This window comes from Trematomus bernacchii, unplaced genomic scaffold (genome assembly GCF_902827165.1).
Source record: "Trematomus bernacchii unplaced genomic scaffold, fTreBer1.1, whole genome shotgun sequence".
NCBI classification, from domain to species: domain Eukaryota; kingdom Metazoa; phylum Chordata; class Actinopteri; order Perciformes; family Nototheniidae; genus Trematomus; species Trematomus bernacchii.
In genome coordinates, this window is record NW_022987582.1 from 9,786,154 (window position 1) to 9,803,166 (window position 17,013).

The 17,013-nt window shown below is 40.9% G+C and overlaps 1 protein-coding gene across 1 annotated transcript in view; it reads right to left on the reverse strand.

Annotated features, from left to right (window-relative positions):
- The window catches only part of LOC117480396 (exostosin-1a-like), a 39,356-nt gene that overhangs the window by 19,940 nt on the left and 2,403 nt on the right, over positions 1 to 17,013 (reverse strand). The window lies entirely within an intron of this gene.

Sequence of the window (17,013 nt, forward strand, 5' to 3'; positions counted from 1 at the left end):
TGTAGAGCTTCAGCCTGAGAGACTGACAGATCCACTGAGGATTTAACATCGACCAACTGTTCCATCAGACTGACCACACTGTTGACATTTCCTGACCGTGCAGTTGCTTTTGGTCAGAAAACTACCATCTTTTAGAAATGCCAGTTCTTTTATATGACCACGTTATGTGAATACTGAAAGATGTGTATAGAAGCAAAAAATACCTTTAGAGTCTATTGTGTTCTTTAGGGGGGGAAGCAGCTTGTAAGTGCATTTCTAGGGGTTTTAAGAGTCATTATCTTGTTGATTAGAAACCCTGAATAGGTTTAATAAAAGGAAAGACATGACCCAAGATGCATTCCAGAGATTAGGTCATGCTACTGCTCACAGACTAGTCCTGAAAATCTCTATAGAAGCAGGGGAAACTCTGATTTACTCTCTACCAATCAGGGCACTACATAGAGTTTCATAGCACTATCAGTGGTAACATATTAAATGAGGAGACACATTATGTACATTTGATGTCTATTAGCACAGTCCATCAGAGGGCTAGGCACTCACTCATAGAACTGCAGTTACTTAGATCCAAGTAACTTTTTGGCATATCGATACAATGGCTTCTCTAACTTTAATATTTTAAGAGATGGTCAATATAGACATGGAGGTAGAGATAGATCAATAATGAAAATGTTTTTTCTGGTACATGCCTCAATCTTTTAGTTGGGAGAACGAGAAAGGACCAGACAGCAAAACAGTGACCCATCACCTTTTGGTGTATTGCTGTGGGAGATCTTCTGTTTTAATGTAAGGTCATGTATTAATACTGCAGGAAAGGAACACAGCATGAGTCACAGAAAGAGAAAAGATGAACAGGAAGCTAGACGGGTCAAAAAATAAAAAAGATCAACCAGTCTCCTAGCAACAAGAAATGGATGGTATAAAAAAGAAATGCATGGCTCACTCTGTCAAGTGCCCAAGGAGATTCAGAAGAACAGCCAACGCGTTTGTCTCACATAATCCATGCAGACCACACACATTTACAACACAACTCATAGAAAGGACTGAATTCAAGGAGGCTCTGCTTCATCTGTTACATGACAAGTCACAGTGCTCATGTAGACTCCCCCAAACTGTGTTCTGTGATGGACATGCCCACATGGATCATGGGTCTATCTTCTCTTAATTCATCCAACTATTACTTTTTCCACCACTTCATTCTATGTCGCACATTTGATTTTCATGAATTCTTGAGGTGCATTTCATAGCTGTTCCATAGCATTTTCTCAATTGACAAGCCCAGTTAAGTGCTCGGAATAAAATATGTTGGTATTTTTGCTGCCTAAGCAATACAGTTGTTTAACTTTAGAGCAACATGGTTTCTTTGCTCCTAATTTTGTCCTTTCATCTGCTTTTTGTCATCATTTTGCAACATCATGTCAGGCGACCCAATATGATGCTGCAAAATGACATGCAAAATAAATTAAGAAAACTATTTTTGAAATATTAGCTTGGAAGTTCTTGCAATTCAACAAAACTCACATCATAAAAGAAGTTGGATAAATGAATTGGATATCTAGAAAAAGAAGTAAACAGACAACTTGCCCTCGATTATGGTCAAAAGATTAACCTCTTGGAAAGCTCAGCTGTGGCATAATTCATCTGTACTGGGCAAAAAGGCCACAGAAGGGTCTAAGTAGTTAAAATTAGTTAAATTGTCACCTGGACTCGTTAAAATATTCTGCCTCCAGTTCATTGTGTAGCCGTCACTCATCTTGGTCCTAGGGAGAATACTCAACAACGGGGAATTCTCAGAGATAAACTTCAGAGGGGAAAGTGATGGCAGCTCCAGCACTATCTCGCTCTCTTACTCTTCTCTCATCCCATACAGACTTCATATCTCATTTTCTGCTTCCTCTTCTCTGTTGATCCGAGTTGATGGGCAGTTGGCTGTTGCCAAGACTGAGGAATTTTAGCCTGAAAGGCACCGAGTGAAAGTGACTGTCATCGGATGAGAAAGGGAAGGATGAAAAAACAGCAGTTGACAACCGCATGCTGAATCCAAGCCCCACACAGCCAGAGCCACCCATGGCAAGAATGTCACACATAAGGAAAACACACAAAGCCTAGTTTTGATCTCGACACACATCAGAGCGACTTTGAAAGTTCAAGAAACTGCCAGACCCGCTTTAGACCCAACGGCTTTCTTTCCCCTGAAAAGACTGCGCACCAAGAGGGAGACATGTACAATAAATAGTGACATGCAAAGGGAGGGAAACTAACATAGCGCACAAAACACTGAATTCAAATAAAACAAAGTACTTTCTCTCGGAAAGACTTGCATTAGAAAAATCCACACAAATCCACTGTGTTTTCAGGCATGAGAGGAATAATTAGATAATGGTTTTGATCTTCACGAGGGGATCAAACGGCTGCTCGTTTTTTTGGGTTAATGAGCACCCCTCATTATCATCTTCTGTGGTGTTAATTAGACATTGAGATGAAAATGAAAAGGCACACCTCTGGTATAGAAAGAGTGTACAGTCCTTTGTAGAAAGAGAATCCCTGGAAAAATAGGTATTAACTACTTAAGAACGTACATTTCAGTGGCTAAATGACTATGAACAGTGTGACACCAACATGCCTGAAGTTATGGAGCTTAAAATACTCCACTAGCCTTAGGAAGAGAGCAATAGAGATCGACGACCAACGCTATTATGAATGAGCTTCACTGCACTGTCTTGTACTTAATGGTGTAGTTAATCTAGGCTGTTTTACCTGCAGCCAAGATAGATAGATGAGCGGAATCTTTTAAGCGATGGAGCTGGCTAACGTTGCCCCTCCAGCAGGAATAGGGACATAACACTGGAATAAAAAAGTGGATGGCAGCAAAACTTTGGGGGAAATGAAAATGTAATTGAAAAAAAAATGTGTATAATTATCACTCTGCTTTATCTTTTACCTTCATTCGTTTTTTTCAAATGTTAAGCTGTTCACTGGTGAAAATGGTCTCTGGGGTAGAATATCCAGTTCCAAAGACATCCAGTCTTTATTTCTGAGGTCATCTGAAAAGTGCTAGTAAGGAATTTCTTTGCTTCATGGTAAAGATTGAGGCCGAATAGGCTACATAATGGTTATTGATGAGTAATAAATGTTGAGAAGATGGAATAAGTTGTTTCAACAAACACCAGGCAAAGACAAATTAGAGGCAGGAGAACACAGGGATAATCGTTCGATTTCTCTTCAAATAAAGTGGAAAAGTTGCACTTTAACCACTGAATCGGTCTTTGTACGTAAAAACAGATGAAAGTGCATGGTTGGGTTACCCTTTATAGGAAAACGGGGTATTTTTCTCATGGTGTAAAAACAAACATGGTTGCCTAATGGGGCTTAGGGAGCACTACCTGCTCCACCCGGAGTCAATGGAGCAAAGATGATAGTAATACCAGAATGACTTTATGAAAAACAAAGCCTTTACTTATTTCCTCAAGGCACCTTTGGTTCTCTCATCTTCCGTTGGTTAATGAGTTCAAAGACAGTTTCATAAAACATTTACAGCCTCACAGAGGGGGGTCTCTAGCACCTCCACAGTTTTACACGACCCCAGGATAATTAACCTACTTATTATGCTTTGAATCTTTAATCCTGCTTTTTTCAAAAGCCTTTTCTTACCAGTAGAACAAAAATAACCTTTAATTTCTACAACCATTCTCAAAATGGAGTCATACATGTCTTTAGGTTAGTTCCAGTAGCACCACAAATACTGACCGAAACCAATTCATCAACATCCCTCCAGAAAATGTGTGTGCCATTAAAGAGCTGCTCAATTTCACAGATTCCTTAAGGAGTTTGGAGGAAGCTGCCCACATCTCTAATCAGCCATACATCAGCTTGATGAGGTTGATGAGTGGGATGCTTTGAAGAGCTCTCTGGATACCGAAACCCAGGACAAGGGAGTGTCGGAGATAATGAAATGACTGTTGTTAATGGAACAGCCATTAGTGCTGGAATGTCAAGGATGCTGACTGGTAAATACAGCAAACATAAAGATGTCAGACCAGACAGTTCGGGTCAATTTACTTTACTGTAGCGAGCGCGAAAAGAGTTGCCCTCTTTTGGGAAATTGCTGTGAAGGATTATACATTTACCTAGAATGTATCCAACAGCACTTAAGGCCCAAGTTATTTGGTGGATTACTTAATGCTTTTATAGCCTGCCCTTATGGAGAAAAAAGGAGCAATTGTCTCAACCACTTTTACTCAATGATACCTCACCTGGTGTATAATTCTGGATCAAAGGCGACCAACTCACTTTCCGGGTGCTTACGCTTACCGATCTCTTGGTCGAGCCATCAACTACCAACGAGAATCTGGTAAATAACTTATGAATAAGGACATTACACAAGTTCCAAGTGTATTTTTTACAGCCAAGATGGAAGTGGTGCAGATTGATCTGAGAGCTTTCCGAGCTTGAAGGAATGTAACTGACTTATGTTGGAGATGTGGCGAGCTGCTGATGCTGTTCGGCTCGAGAGAGAAGTCCAGGTCAGGAATGTCTCTGATCCAGAGCCAAGCAAGGACGGATGGATGGAGGAAGAGATAGAAGGATCAGAGGTTGCGCTAGACTTTTTCGCTGCCCGTCATTTTTGACGGACAGGATCGTAACATTTCCGTCAAAATCCAGTATTACCTGTCGGCCTTTACACAACTCTGACGAGGGGGGGGAGAGAGTGAACTGTCAACCGGGGGGGGGGAAGAGCACGCTCGTGAACTGTCAACGTGTGTGGGGGGGGGGGCGTGTTATGCATGCCCACTGCACCTCGCGGGAGCGCGCATAGTGTAAAGCCAAAACTCAGACATTTCAATGATTTGTACGGCAAAGTTAGGTTTGGAAACGGTATCATTTCCTTTTTGGCAGGCATGCATAACACAGCATAACACCAGAGCCTCGCTGCGGGGAAACTTTGGCGCTGTTCTGAGTTTGTTCTAATCTGTCAAAATGAAGTACTGCTTTCAGAATCTTCCGTCATTGTAAAAAAAAATCTGTCAGACGAAAGATATTCGGTTTACACGACCTCTGAGAAGGATGTGCGAAGGCAGATAGTGATGAACGGGAGAGTGGGATTAAATGACAAAGGTGGAGGGTGAAGTGAAACGGGAAAGGAGTGAAGAGAAATGAGGGGGGTGAAAGGGAAAGCAGGGTCGGAGGAAGGGAAACTGGAGGCAAAGAAGTTGGAGACAAAAGAGAGAATACAGAGGGAAATGTAATCAGCAAAATGAGGAACAAAACAATGAAATAAAATGAGTGGTGACATCCATCTGTGCAAGTATCTGTTTACCTGTGTGAGTTCTGTAAATGTATCAGCATGGGGAGAGCTTTTCCGAAAAACAATTAGTTTTTTTAGCAGGGTGTCAGCTCAGACAGCTTCCTCGTTTCAGTGGCAAAGCAAGCGTGAAGATAGCAATGACAGGGAGAAGGAGGCTTTGTAATGTCTCTTAGTTCAGAATATGGGATGTTATCAAGTGAATGTGCTATCAATGCGACATCAAATGGACTTGTGGGCCGTGTCTGATCTGATCCAATCCATCACGCAGAGAGGGGGATTTAGATAAAGCCTGGTGGCTGCGGCTAGCATCTGCCTGCACTGAGAGTTTTGAACCATTTCATGTTTGCTTGTGTGTGGGTGTGATATGGGACAATATCGGAGGGGAAGTGCGTCAGCCAAACTGGAGGACCATGTACATGAGTGCATGTGTTAATGTGTACAGGCATAAGGGTTGTTTTTAGGACACACCCGGGGAAGCCTTATGCAAGTATTTCAGATAGAGTGTGTTATTGGGAAAAGGCAAAAAGGAGCAAGTTTATATATGTTCTGGAGGTTTGCATTTCACCAGGTCTTTGCAGTTCAGGGACATTAGAGTGTGTCCATGTGACAATTGTGACAAAGGACATCAGTTTAATGCAAAAGCTGAATATCTTAAAAGCGATCAACTGAGGTCAGTGGAGTTATTATTATCACTGCAAATCCAGCATGAATTATATAAACTGTCCCCACTAAATGTCATAAAATCCTGCAAAAAAGAAAGCCGCTGATGAACTGAGTGAAACCATCTAAAAGAGCAGCCTTTCTTCAGAAAGAAAAAGCAGTTACCTCAAAGAAACCTAGACATCACTTCCAGAAAGAAATATTGCTGCCAAATATTTTAAAAGGTGTTTTTAACAAAGAAAATGTAATTGACCTTTACTACATTGCAAAGGAGGCAGGAATCTCAGAGACAGATAGTTCTCAAATGTAACAATTTTGAGTGAATACATGCCACAAGAGGCAAGTAAGAAAAACATTTTGTAACTTGGATAAAAGTGCCACATGAAAAAAAGAAAAAACAGAGTTGATAGAACCTTGTGATGACAAAGAGCCTCAAATGCACTGTGAAGGGCTGAACGTGCAAAAGTGTGAAGTAATGAAAGGAGCAGTTTGATTCTGCTACTGAGAGAGTAAATGAGTGTCTCGCCAAGTCGAACCGCCGAAAACAAAGTGTAAACACAGTCTTTTAGCTCTCAAGAGGCAAAAGATGATTACCTCACAATTACGAGACCACAGAGGAGAGAGAAGCCCCATTGCCTCGGTGACGGAAAGAGAGATTACATGGTGGCGGCAGTTCTAATGATGATGGGGAAGGGAAAAAATACAGCAGTTCATCCCAGAGGATACACAAAATTGCAGCAACTAGCAGAAGTCTGTGTGGCACTTGGCTAAAGCATTGGCAATGCTCTTCAAAGTGAAAGATGAAGAGGGAATGCCTCATTTGTTGCATGGTGCCTGCTGCTAAATTAAACAATTTTCTCAAAGCACTAACTTATTAACATGCAGAGGCACTCAACATCTTTCCATTTCAGTAAAGCAGCATTACGTTACACATGTCAGCTCTTTATTTTCTTGAAAATCCTTGCAGGGCATTTCTAGTAGGCCTGTCAAATAATTTAATTATGAACACGTTGATTAAACAACAAACATGGTAACCACTCAAATTGGGTAAATATAAACACTTTTGATTTGTGTGTCACATTAATGATGTGGCATATACAACCTGCACTGATGTATCGGTACCACAGTCATTCTCATAAAGGCTTCAATTGAATTGAGAGCCGGCTTTGCCACAGCCTACCACCCCTTGGGTTTTAACCCATCTAATAAATCCTCACTCACTTAATGTGATGACCATGGGGAGGGGGGGTTGGGCTAATCCTATGCTGGTACCATGATACACCACACACACCTACACATCTATATACTGGCTATTCGTGACAACAAATCATAAAATGTGGGTATTTATTTGTATAATGCAGTAGGACTGCACAATTCATCAGACTTTCATCATATTGCAATATGGACTAGTTCAATCCTCAAATGCAAGATCACAGTATTTGTTAAAAGGCATAATATTTGTTAAATTACATTTTCCACGACCTACAAAATGTATTCTACAGACTTAACAAAACATATTTGTTAGGTACAGATCCTCTTTAAAAAAAGTTATTATTTCATTATCATGAATCATATTGTAATGCAATATGAGTCAGAATAATTGCAATTAGTTATCGTTATCAAAACCAAAACTGTAGTCCAACACAGGAAGTTAAACGGGTGACACTGCGTCTAAAATACATTTGAAGTCAAAGAGAGGGCAGCGGGAGGATAAGAAGTGTTGACACAGGTTCTAATGACTAAGTCACTTAAAGTGTCATATCCTGTTAACTTACAGTCATCACATATTAGCACCATGCAAACAATGTTAAGTTCCTTGTGTTGAGTCATGCCATACATGTTTAAAGGCAGCAAACATCCGTCATAGTAAACTATTTCATTATTTATATTCTCCACTCCTTAACATACCAGTCTATTCTTTCCACCTAGGCCATTTTTACCAAGCTGCAAACAACATTTGAAGGCGTTTTTAAACAATCTGAAAAACGTAGCTACTGGTAGCAATACAATTATTATTTTTGGATGGGAAAATGCTGGTGCACACCATCACAAACCTCTCAATGTTCAAACCAAGGACAAGTTAACCTGATCTCAGAGAGGAATGTGCACCACAGTACCCTCTGAGGCAGCTGGATTCTTGCATCCTTGCAGACACACTTGCCCAGAACAAAGCTTTAGCATCTGTTAATGAATTCCACGGCCAGCCGTGCTTGCTGCTGCGGGCAGGTAATTAGCTTGAACAGCGGGAAAGATCAAAGACAATACTTCCTGTCTTGCCCTGTGGTTGTGACCTCACAAGGGGAAGTCACAGATTTAACCGGGTGAGAGAAGGAAGGAAACTGTATGAAGCTTAGCCAACAGAAGAAAAATCAAAGCCATACTCAGATTTAATCACAGCAATTTGGTGATTTGATAAAGACAAAAAGTGGCGGGACACACCAATCTGAGTAGGGCGTGTCAACGCTCATCGTCGGCCTGACGCCGATAATCGGCCTGGTGTGTCCGTGCCTTTAAAGACTGCAACAACAAACAGGTTGAATAAGTCCACCATTTCACGGAAGAGTAAAGACTATCGCATACTGAGGGTTATCATCATGTGCACTAGAGCTTCCCTTCCTCTCACACTGCAGGTTGACGCCCTTATCTGACAAAGTGGAGTCCAAAGAGGACAGCGAGAGATAGCTTATCTCTCTGTGTGTGTGTGTGTGTGTGTGTGTGTGTGTGTGTGTGTGTGTGTGTGTGTGTGTGTGTGTGTGTGTGTGTGTGTGATCTGATGATCCAAGCCACTACCAAGCAAGATGGTGGCTGGTAATTTCTCTATGTTGCAAAGTGTGGTTACCAATAACTCAGCGCACCATGGTGTCAACGTAGATGATGATGCATTGCCTTTGAGAAGATACAATCACACTCAAGTCTCAAAAATCATTCCTGTCTTCAAATCAAAAATACTAAGGTTAAGGTACAATGTATTATTGTACCTCAATACCCTCCTCCATTCCAAAAATTACACATAAATTAAAATATATATATTATTTTGCCCGAGTCAAGAGTCACAGACATTGAGAGAGTTTAAATGTGTGTAGGCTTGGCAAGTGTTTTCTCCGCATTGACAGAAGGATTAAGAACCCATATGATTTGGATAGCCTAGATTTAAGGGTGCCGCTTAATTCTGCATGTAGCTCTCACAACACATTTAATTGTAGATGAGGGATAATTGGGAAAATCCCCGTCAAGCGCAGCAAGCAACTTAACTGGTAGTTTAAAAGGGCTGTAAATGGGCCTCATGCGTCACACAAACCCTGGCTTGCTGAATGATGAGTCACTTCCTTAAAGTTACATCTTTGTCCCTCGATGCTCAATCAGAGGCACTTAAGATGGCTTTGGTAGAGAAACCAATCCAATATTAAATTGACTTACATTATATATAACTTAACGCCCGGATGTGGTACCTTTTTAAACAACTATCACATTATTCATATCAGCGGATGGCACTAGAGCTTTAAGAAAACAGGCGATAGACCAATGCTTTGAGGTGGTTTATCCACCTCAAAGCATTGGTCTAAGAGCACTCAAACTCTTAGGCAAACATACCCAAAAAAATATGTGCGGTCAGGCAAAGCAATTTCCAATCCGAGCAAAGTGTGAAGACACCATAAAAATAGATTTTGAATCACTTCTCTGTAACTACCCTTCACAAAGGTCACCCTGGTCATTTCCATCACCATAAACTGCTGCTTGTGTTTCATTAACGTTTGTTTGTTTGTCTCCACACCCTAACTCTCTTTGATGCAGGTTAGTTTGGCAGCAACCCTTACTTTCTGTCTTTCCAGACCAACTATATAACATTTGTCAAGGAGCAAAGAAATGCTGATGTGTTCCTCCACATGGTGACAGGAAAAGTGTTTCCTAGAATGGACCACACTCTGACGCGGACGTCCTTTCCCGTATTCCACTCTTCCGGCATTCCAACAGGAATACATCACCTGCACATGTCTGCCAAGGACGAGACATATATCATCCTGTCAGGACATGAGCTAGAGAGGGAACATAGCAAACAAATCCTGCTGCCCTCTGTCACAAGCAAATAGCCTCCAAAGAAAGTGAGAGTGCAGCAAAAACCCATTCAAGCAAATAAAGAATTTGAATCAGAAAATTGTGAAAGAAAGTGTGGCCACGGACAAGGCCTGTATCAATTTAACTAACAGACTAGCAAATCAACAGAGAAGTCACTTCAAACTTTTGTTTAAATCAATGTATCTTCAAAGTTAATTTTCATGCTTCTCTTTGTTTTAAACTACATTTCTCTCAAGAGAAAAACATTTTTGTTTTTTACTGATAGAAACCAGAAAGTGAAAGATTTAACCGTTATTTAAACAAAAGAATGACTATCAGAAATGATAAATTGCCAGAATTCGACTCAATTTGGCTAAGTCAAGAAAATGTCGAGCCAGCTCCTTCACAGGCCCTGGTCGTAATTAATGAGTGACAAGATGTGGACATTGATGTTATTACCTTCTGTTCCCCCTTAACCTCCCTCTCTATAAATCCTGGCAGTGAAAAATGAGAAGGCAATCAATTGAGAGGCGAGTACACATCATGCTTCTGGGAAACAGTCCACTTTTGGGAGTTCCAGGAATCAAGCAGACACATAAATATGCATGTACACCAACATGTAAACACACTAACTGTTTTAAAAGACAATTAAGAATATTTAATTGTAAATGATCAAACAAATAAAGCCAACGTATACATTAGCATATTTATACAGCGTGCCAAAGAAAATATTTGCAGTTCAGATGACAACTATATTTATCCATAGCATTTCCTCATTTGTAGAAGTCCAGTAACAGAAAGACATGGCCTGCAAATGTGATCAGCTTGATTTAAACTAATGATAACAGAATTAGCTCTAAATCATCAGGTCGGCCCACGGTGCCTCCGTCTTTACTCAGAAGTCAGAATTTGTCATTTTCCCATGACATGACGCTATGAAGAACAACAATGATAGCCTGACTGCTCTAACTAACTCAGTTATCTGCCTTGTTCCTATACCCTTCATTTTCCATGCGCCCTCTAAATACAAGCAGTTTGTAATCTCCAGGCTTTGTAGAAAACGGCATCTAGTTCAGCCTTTCAACACAAAGCTATGGACCATTAGACCAACAGGATAAATAAATCCCCTCTTACAGTGTTCATCAGCCAGAAGCTGCACTGTGCATATCATTTTATTGTCGACAATTTATGTAGTTTACTAGAATGACAGAATCTTGTTGACATCCAACTTGCTCCATTGCTTTTGCTTTCACTTCTTACAGAACTGGTCCTACACAACACATCTAAAACAGTACTTTAAACACTGACCACTCTCAAATGATTGTGTGGTCATGTAAGTGTAATTTCTGGGCCTGCGTTGATAGAGCAAACATATCATCTGTGCGGAGTGGTTTTGTGGTTTACCAGCCTGCTGTGTCATTCTGCTCTCTCCAGCAGGGCCAACAGCCGATGGTTTACCGGCAGAGCTGAGTTATAAAGGAAAGCAACTGGAGGAGCCTTCCCGAGGAGGGGATTTTTCATAAACTGAAGTCAACCAAACCCATTGCACGATAGAAACACAGACTGCAGTGCAAAACAAACTGTAAACAATGTTATAACAGATGGCAACAGCATAAGACTAATGATGTCCCAGTTTTTCCAAATGACATTTCCATTTCAGTCCCAAGAAAACACACTATCACCATGGGAATACTGCATCTCTGGCCTACCTTCATTACACAAATGCTCTGCTCTGGTTTACTCGCAGACAAATATAGATAATGTATTGTAAACCAAACAGATTGAAATAATCAGGAAAACTGAATATATAAACAATAAACCTAAGCAATTATTTAAATACCACAACTTAGGGATTCACGTATATCTCCCATAAGACTTCAGATCTTGCCGTTTGGCGGCTATAAGGCAGTGACACAGCAAGCTAACTGTTGCCTGTGGCAGCTGGGCACCAAAGGGGCTGACGTTATGTGACTGTGGCCAAACATTGCATCAGGTTCAGGCAATGTGTACTGTAAGCAGTAGATTGTGTAGAGCAAGTACATTTGAATTTCACCATTTGTGACATTTGAATTAGTTTGGCCTCACTTTCCTGGCTTCTGTACTATGTTAATGACAATGGGCTAAAAACTCCAACGCAACTACTTAAACAGACTTGTGGCGGCTACAAAATGCTGTGCTATTGTGATGCTTTTATTTCCGAAACATTTTCTGAAATACATCACTCCCACTTTCTATCAAACATGCGAAGAACTTTGTGGTGTGTGTAACTTTTGTCTAGGAATAAGCAATCTGAACAAAAAAGAACGGCAAAAAAGGGAATATAAAAACACAATATAAACTAAAATAAAAGCATTGAGCGATCATGTGCAGGAACTCTTAGATTCTCCCCGCATGATTATCTTTTTCCCCAAGCTCTGTAAAAGCCTGCATCAAGTTGGCTAGCAGCCCTCTGCCAGGGGCTTTGGCCAATACTGAGGATTAAAACCCTGCAAGTCTATAAATACACCTACCAGCCCGATGTTAGCTCCCAGCCAGCTATTACACTCACCTCTCACTGCTGGATGGCTGGCATGGGTTTCCCTTTTTTTCAGCCTCTCTTGCTTTTACTCTCTCAGACTCTCCCTTTGTGTTCCCATGTTTCCCTCCAACTCACTCTCTCAGTGTGTCTCCCAATCTCCCATGTCTCTCCTGCTCCCCTCATCTCCCATTCTATCCATCTCGTACTCTCTCGCTTGGCAGGGCCTCTTAATTGGAAACAAGCTGTGCGAGGGCTTTCAGTTTGAGTTTAAAATTGCATCTGACCTGCCTCCTGCTGCATCTTTTCTTCTCTCCTTTGGCTGTATTACAGGCTTGTACACAGTGGCTGAGTGCAGATGTCTGAAGGACAGAGTGTGGTGAAGAGGGAAGAAAAAGACTCAAGCCACGGCCTGGAAGCAGCAGGGACACGACAGGTAAAAGGGAGACTGCTGAAGTTTACTTGAAACACAAATATGTGAATTTTATACCTGACATTTTTAACCCTATAACAACATGCCTCTATAATCAATTTCCAGTATGATATGCTCTGAACAAGGAGGTAGCTTGTAGACATTGATGCTTCATACAACCTTTTACCAACGTGTGACCTTTTTATAAACCATGATACAATACACATTTTCTCTTCTCTTCATATGTACAGTGATGTGTGGGAGTCTGTGACATGTATGTAATATCACAGCAGTGAAGGAGCACAGCGATCCTTAAACTTTTTTTCTTTACTGTAGAGAGAGACCTATGGTAATAAGCACATTTAAAGCACCACTAAGAGAAACTAAATGAACCACAAGCACACATAAGTAACAAGCCTAAATTGAAGTGCTTAAAATACCACCAAAAATCTCAAAATTGAATTATACACTAGCAAAAATACACTGAAATTGTAACCAAAACAATACAATCACACAGTGCATCATAGCATTAAATACAGTGTCCAAATCTAATGATTTTTTCCTTCCAACAGGCCAAACATTACGTAGCACATCAAAAACCCATATACATTCCAAGCGAACATCTGGAGGATACAGTCTGAACTATAACACAAAGATTACACGGCCATTACATGGTAATTATGGTGAGAGGCTGCATTCAGTCTGTCAAAAACTTCCTTGTTGTCAGTGGGAGAGGATAAGAGGGATTTGTTGCACAAAGGGCCACAGCCAGGCACAGAAACTATTACTTCCCCCCCAGTTAGACCACAGACTATACTGTCTGACCCACACACAGAAAAGCACAACTAAACACGTTACCTGTATAAAGAGCTCAGTGTCTCTATCGGGACATCTGCATGTGAGGAGAATCTCAGGAAAATCTAAAGAATCAGCTGCTGAATATATTTGTCAGAGCCCTTTAATGTTCCACCCTTTTGCAGCATGCTAGAACCAACTTTCACCAACTAGTGTGTTGTCTACAGCACAGTACAAATCAGAGCCGATCTTAATTTGGAAAGTTGGAAGATGACCCAAAACATATTGATCTCGTTGGAAACTGGCTTCCTCGACTACTGTCCCGTCTACATCTTTGGCCCCTCTGAGTCTAAAGCCATTGGAAAGCTCTGTCTAGCTGAGGGCCGAGCCAAAGACATTGCGCAGGTCTGGGTGTGATTAAAGAATTACAAATATTTCTGCTTATTGGGATTGATAAATTGGTACTGTCAGAGATAATGTTAACCATTTGGATGTCCACCCCAAAAATTCAGAACGGCACCAAACTTGCATATCAATATGTCTCAATAAAACTTCATGAAATGGCTCAAGGATTATTTAAACTACATTACACAAGACTTTCAACATCTGCAGCATCCTTATCATATCCTCCACAATAAAATAATATCAAAACAGATATGAAACCAAAGTGCAGTGGAGGTAAAATGTGAGAGTGGGCTATTTTTACACACACCATTGAGAAGACTGCAATAGATGAGTCCCAATAGCCTCAAACTGTGTTCCGTAAAACCACTGAACAACACTGCAAGATAGGTTTTACCAGATCTGATCCAAACAAACTTCTCATAAAAAAATGTATTTTGGGATGAACTTTTCACTTTTCTCTCTGATGTACACACAATGGAAAAAGTGTGTTATTAAAAGTTGTTTTTTTAATTCAGGCTTAAGTGAGTATTCTCTCGAAGCAGCAGAAGCGCAGTTTGCTACTACAGTAGGCATTATTCTAACGGCAACCTTATTTGTGAAGTTAGGATTCATTGCCCTTGAACAAGGCGTGTGGTGATTACAGTGTCACAGATCAGAAGTGCACTGTCAACACTTAACACTTTAATGTTAGGACCTGAAAAGTGAGACTACTTCAAATGTGTTATGGTGAACTTTCTCATATTGTGAGTACGATCTATTCATGTAAGTTCACATGTTGCAGCATGGCAAAATGCACAATAAATAAATAAGGAATGTTATTTTAAGTTGAAACGGTAATGCGCGTCCTTCACCAATTAAGTACAATAACTTTGTTAGTTTAAGTGACATACAGACTTTGTCGAATATGGGGTCTCTACCAGTACACATAGAAGGTAATGTAAGGATCAACAAATTAATTTAACAGGAATTCAGCACTGGACTGGGGATGAAGCCAAAGCCTGTTGACTGATAGTGGTGGAACATACTCAGGATGTACTGACTGAGAACCACTAAACATACTGTAGACATGCAATGAAGTTAAGCCGGCAAGGCCTACAGAGATACTCAAGAGCCAAATTCTCCCCCAATGCTACTTAATGACAGCAGGATTAATTTTTCCTCTGGGTTATGGCTTCAATGCCACCCATCTCACTGTGTGAAATCACTCCCTGGCAGCTCTTGGCAGTAGGCAGCGAGCTGGCAGAAAGAGGCAGAGAGAGAGAGCAGCTAGCTCATGTCTTAAGAGTGATATTGAGAATGTTATTCTGCTGAGCCAAAAGAGGAACCTTCTAAGCTGATACCTAGCTGCATAGGCAGACACAGAGATGAGAATCCTCTGAGGATCAATGCTAAGCAAACACATCTTCATCACATCACAATATTAAAAAGAAAGCACCTCCTTCCCACTGTAATCCATGCTGCAGCCAGGTTTCTTAGCAGACCCCTTAACACACATTGAAATGGTCAGTTGCCAAAACTAACAACAAAACCATAACAGTGGTTGTGCACCATCTTGTTGTCTGTCATTTTGACAGACAGGGTTGTAAAAGTATATATGTTATTAACTGTCAATAACATTTAAATGTTTAATATTAACACATAGGCTTATTTAAAATAGGTGAAGTCTGCAATTCTAATCCAATAAAACATTTTGTTTTGTGCCTACAGTTGCGCACCTTTGATGTGTGGCCAAAAATGAGGCAACAAATATTGGCTTGAATGTTGTTAAACATGTTTTTCACACAGATTTTGAAATTTGGACTGAGAACTAAGACAATAACTGACTGAGCGCCACAGAGCGTTTATTAATAATTAATACATGCTTGGATTATGCATTTCAAAGGAAAAAAGTTAAACAGAGACACACACTGTGCGTTCACTTTTCATGTCAACACGCAAAGCAGAATTTACCTACTAAGTTGGGTTAGTCACAACAGACCCAAACCACATGGGGGCGGGGTGGGGTGGGGGTCACGCAGGACACAGGTTGGGGCCGGGGCATTCCTGGCTGATGCAGTTGGGTTAGTCTGGGAAATGACTGAGCAAACAGGGGCCAGAGTGGCTTCCCCTAACTGGCACCAGTGCTTTGTCCCAACTAATCCACTCCAAAGAGCCACAGTCAAATACACAGCGCCATACAGTCACCAGTAACAACACAGCACGGTCTGGGGGGACACGAAATGAATCCCACTGGCCAGAGCAGGGAGACAGACGCCAGTTTGCTCATCGGATTTGGGCACAGAGAACAGCATGGCTTAGTGGAAGGACTGGATGGTGATGATCACTGAGCAACTTTTTCGGGCAATGGAGCTGTGCAGTATTGCCTTCTGCAGGAAGTTCTGGGACATTATTACTGAGAAATATAACGTTCGAGATCAATAGAGTTTAAGCAAATCAACTTATTTACTTGCTTATTAAAACAACGATGTGCTTGTAATAAGGCACCATGATAACTGACAGCTGAGTGTGTGTACGTTTTTTGCATTGACCATTTCTGTCAGAGAAGATCAGGACTCATAACACGCTGAGAGGCAGAAAGGTGGAAATGCAGAGAGAAGCAGATTTACCCAATGCTGAATACCAGGCTGTTTAAACAGATGGCGATATCAATTGAATTACATTAATACACTGTCTCTTGTGGCTGACATTTAGGCAAATCTGCTTATCTGTAACTCGTGATGTGATATTTGGTAAATAAAGTCATGTGATATGAAATCTACTTGAAGTGACAAATCACCATTGTCCACTAGAGCCTTTTGATTGCTGCATTGTGATAACTGTAACCGAGTGAATCAGTTCATTCATTATTAAATTAAATCAGGGAAAACTGGG